Consider the following 5,396-nt stretch of genomic DNA (forward strand, 5'->3'; position numbering starts at 1 on the left):
ATATATATGTGTGTGTGTGTGTATATATATATACATATATGTATGTGTGTGTGTATATATATATATATATATATACATATATATATGTGCGTGTATATATATATATATATATATATATAGATGTGTGTATTTTGTTCGTATCAGTATTATCCCATAGGATCTGGAATGTATGGGAATTCCATTCTTAAAAATTTACATCCAGGAATGACATGTAAAATATTTTGGAATGGAAAAGAAAATATGTTGGTCAAATGGAATTAAAAATAATCTCCAGAGTTTTCCTAACCTTGTGGGCTTGTGGGTGCTAGTGTCACATAAAATGCATCCGTACTGCCATGTAAACGCACCCATGCTGGTGCAGTGTAAGTGCGCATAGTACACTCTGTAAAGTGGTTAGTGTTAGGAAGGGCATCTAGCTGTAGAAACCATGCCAAAGCAGTATGGAGCCTGAGCAGCTCCTGTCAAACCATCCAACCCATGCCAGCATGGCAAACACGTTAAATGAAGATGATGATGATGAAAAGGAAGCTGCAGGATTGTAGCCTAATAAATTAAATATGCGCCGTCATATCCTTGTGTCCTCAAATGATAGTGCTTCTGTAGTGAACAGGAAAGCTCTAGCACTTTCATGTGCTAAATAATTAAACAGTTTGATATCAACCCGTCTGAGAGCACTTACTCTTTACTCTTTTTACTCTTTTACTTGTTTCAGTCATTTGACTGTGGCCATGCTGGAGCACCGCCTTTAGTCGAGCAAATCGACCCCAGGACTTATACTTTGTAAGCCTAGTATTTATTTTATTGGTCTCTTTTGCCGAACCGCAAAAATAACCCTTCCAAAGAACTTCCCAGCAACACACAAAAGGGTGATACCTCTATGATTGTCACATTCACATTTGTTACTGTTGTGCTTATAAAGATAGGCAAGTGTCTTTGAACTCCTGTGGGACTGATCCTGATTCCCAGATTAAGGAGAAGAGTTCACATAACTTCTTTAGCAGGAGACTGCTACCACATTTATATATCTTGGCTGGTAGGCCAGACGACATTCTATTCGTGAGCTGTTTTATGACCTTTTTTATTTCAGTATTTGATTGAGCGACTGACAGTTCTTCAATTGAGAACATTTGAAAAGTGCTCTGCCCAGCCTTCATGATCTTTTTATCTGTCAGAAGATTATCCTCACTTGAACGAACACCCTTTAAATTCTGGTAGAATGACCTAGAGTCACATCTGTCAGCAGCATCTTACAATTCTTGTGCCTTCCTTTGCCACCATATCTGTTTCTTTTGCCTCAGTTGAGATTGGCATGTATTTCTGGCCCTTTTAAACTCATTGCATTTTGTGGAATTATTTCTATTTGACATCCATTGATAGTGGCACTTGTGCATATTGTCCAAAAGAAGATAGCTGTTTGGACCATTTGAATGAAACCAATCTTTGTGCTTCCTCTTAACATACCCAAGTGTTTCACAAGATGACTCACATATAGTATTTTTAAAAGCAGACCACACTGATTCAATATCTGTGTTGTCTGAGACGCTAGCAAGTTTGTTGTCTCAGGTTGTTTGAAATGAGGTTAAATTGTCGTCGTTCCCCAGCTTTGTTACATCCACTTTTCAAACTGGTCAAGTGCAATTGCTATGAATAGGACTGCAGATAGTAAAATTCACTTTTGATTGTATCAGTCTATGGTCAGACCAGCTCTCCCCAATGGAGTAAGAACATGTTACTTGGACATCTTCCCTCATGGAAGACCTCACAATTATGTAATCAACGAAGTGATTAATGGGTTGATCGGGGATGCTTCCAGGTAGTTTTGTGGTGGTTGGAGAGTTGGAAAATAGTATTGGTAATCAAAAGTCCTTACTCACTGCAAAGTGATAGCAGCAGATGGCAATTGTGTTTGCCTTGCCAACCCCATGCTTCCCCGTCATGTCACTCCATATGGATATATCACAACCTACACGTGCATTGAAATCACCAAGAAGTTTATCATAGATGGAAACACCTCTCAACTGGCTATGTAGCTCGACTACTTCATTTGAGTTCATGATTGGAGCATAGCAGCTGAAAATATTTGCATATCTATTTTTGCTAATGTAGATGCACAATGACATGAGTCTTTCACTAATGCCAACAGGCAGAAGTTCAAGTTGTTTCACCAGGTCATTCCGAATAGCAAACCCAACACCTGCCTCTTTTTTCACTTCCTGAGGCTTACCCATTCAGAAGAAAGTGTATCCACCATCAACTTCTTGTAGCTGACCACAGTCTGCTAATCTGGTTTCTGAAAGAGCTGCTATTCTGACGTTTCTTTCCTTCAAGATATGTGCAACCAAAGTGGTCCTATGTTCTATATTCTTCTTGCTGTCCTGAAGAGTTCTCACATTCCAAGATGCAATAAAAAGGTTTTTTATTTTCAATTTGCTTAAATTTTTTGGTGCAGGTTTAGGTTCCCAGTCATTTGCATCTAATGACAGGGAGCAATATGAGTAAACAAATTTTGGGTTGCATTTTCTCGACCCCTCCTCCATAAGAGGAAAGCAGTGTCATCCTAAACAGGGCTGCTTTGTTGTGAAAGGAGGACACAAATTACACAATTACCGGCAGATGTATAAAGTGGCCATCTGCCTTTCACCACCTATGTGCAAAGTTCAAGCTAAGAACTTCCAGATGTGAGTACCAAAATCACACTCATGGGCCACATATTTAAGGTTAGTAACAAGATATATGCCCAAAAGAAGGTGCAGCAATTGGTGTCTGTATTACTGGTGATGTGGCTAACTTATGGTATGGTGGTATAGGAAACTCAAAGAGAAATTAGCAGAGACCTTCATAACCCTAACCTTCTACTCCCACTATGTGGATGATATCAACATAGCAGCCAAAGCACCCCTACAAGACAATGTTGATGATCTAGAAGCTAACACTATGGAGAGCATGCAGCAAAATGCTAACTCTATCCACCAGAGTATTAAAGTAATGATAGACTACCATACCAAGTACCCGCTCTATAAGCTACCAGTTTTAGACATGGAACTCTGGCTGGAAACCAAGAGCAGTAAGGCCCAGATCCTTCGCTCCCGTTATGCCAAACCCCTGACCTCTAAATACCTGGTCCACAAGAACACAGCTGTTGCAGACAATGCCAAGTTCAATATTCTTGTTGCAGATTTGGTGAGAGGGATGAGGAATGTGTTTCACATGTGTAAACCTATAGAATTGGAAAGGCACATACAAGACTTCATCCACCACATGCAGTTCTCTGGTTACAACCAAAGAGACAGGATTAGAGTGTACAAAGGAGCCAGGGCTAAGTGCAAAGCTATCGTAGAGAGTGATGCGAAGGGGATCCGGGAACAAAATAGAAAGAACCAGAAAAAAGAGAGATAAGACCAACTCTTGGTATGACAACAAAAAATACCAGAGTATCATGTTCGTTGATGCTACCCCTGGTGGCGAACTAACATACATCATCATCATCACCGTTATTTAATGTCCGTTGTCCATACTGGCATGGGTTGGACGGCTTGACCAGGGCTGGTAAGCTGGAAGGCTACACCAGACTCCAGTCTGATTTGGCATGGGTTTCTACAACTGGATGCTCTTCCTAATGCCAATCATTCTACGAGTGTAATGGATGCTTTTACATGCCATCGTCGCAGGTGCCATTTATGTGACACTGGTATCTGCCATGACTGCGATTTTTTTAATACCTTTAATTTAGCATCAGCAGCTTTCCTGTTAACATCAAATTAAATATCCCAGTATTTTACGTAAAAGGGTATTGAAATATCATCATCATCATTTAGTGTCTGCTTTTCATGCTGGCATGGGTTAGCTGGTTTGACTGGAACTGGTAACCAGGTTCCAATTTGATTAGGCCTGGTTTCTATGACTGGATGCCCTTCCTAATGTAATGGGGGCTTTTTACGTTCCACTGGCATCAGCCACAATTATGATCTCACTTGGCTTGAAAAGTCTTCTCAAGCACAGCATGTCATCAAAGGTCTTGGTCACTTATCACCTCCGTGAGGCTCAACATTCAAACGATGCTTTTTACATGCCACCAGCATAAGAGCCTGTTATGTGACAACAGCATCAGCCAGGAAACCACAATATGGTGCTGTGAGAATTTTATTCATTTTACTACGGCAATTTCCCTGTTAACACCAAATTAAATATTCCAGTATTTTACTTAAAAGGATTGCTGCCACCATCTCAGCACTTATAATCTTTTCTACTCTAAGCACAAGGCCCAAAATTAGATCGACCCCAGTATGCAACTAGTACTTAATTTATCGACCCTGAAAGGATGAAAGGCAAAGTTGACAGAATTTGAATTCAGAATGTAAAGACAGATAAAATACTTAATACCACTGTTGGTTAGACCTAGGAAGCTGCACCACTTCCTGTCGGCTTTGACACATTTCCTGTGTCCTTATGTTTACAAGAGGGAGACAAGTACCTCAACCCAGCTAAGCCTGCATCCAGAGACATGTTTCTAAGTCTTTGCTCGTCATCAGTCTGGAGTAGCATGACCTGCTAGTCAAAGATGCCTGTCAAGCTTTTGTAAACATATAATAATTCTAGTGAAATACATTCACTGATTTCAAATTCAGAAATAATACATTTCTACATCTCTCAGAGAGATTTATGCAGTAGTGATACGATTAAGTAGCTGTATGCTGTCAACTTAATGTGACAGTCCCATGAAGGGAATAATACTACTGTTGGTTAGACCTAGGAAGCTGCACCGCTTCCTGTCGGCCTTGACACATTTCCTGTGTCCTTATGTTTACAAGGGGGAGACAAGCACCTCCACCCAGCTAAGCCTTTCGCCCAGTATGCTAACATTTCTGCCAGCTCACCACCTTTCAGCCACTTATAATGAATGCAATATGATAATTGCTCTCTTAGCACTGACCAGTATGTACTTGGAAACATGTTGTTGCTTTATCTTGGGTCAGCCTTAGTTGAGATGTTTTATGATCAATGGTATTTGTCTCGTTTTTCTTCTTCTTTTTTTTATGATAATGTGCATCCAGGAAACATTGTTTAATTTGTTCTTCCACTTTTAAAAAGGAAAATATGGTTTTATTTCAGTCAAGTTACAGTGTAAGGGGCTCCCAGTGAAAGTGTTTAATGTGAACTTGGCCTGGGTGTGATTGTTGTTTATCCTCTACACTTATCGTTTGTGGTGTGCATCCTAGTATAATGTTATAACACAGGCATGGTTACTATGTGGTTGAGAAGTTCACCTTGCAACCACATGGTTTTAGGTTCAGTCCCACTGTGTGGCACTCTGGGCAAGTGTCTTCTATTATAGTCCTGGGCTGACCAATGCCTTGGTGAATTTGGTAGACAGAAATTGTGTGGAAGCCAGTTGAATG

The sequence above is a fragment of the Octopus bimaculoides genome, chromosome 11 (assembly GCF_001194135.2).
Source record: "Octopus bimaculoides isolate UCB-OBI-ISO-001 chromosome 11, ASM119413v2, whole genome shotgun sequence".
Taxonomy (NCBI): Eukaryota; Metazoa; Mollusca; class Cephalopoda; order Octopoda; family Octopodidae; genus Octopus; species Octopus bimaculoides.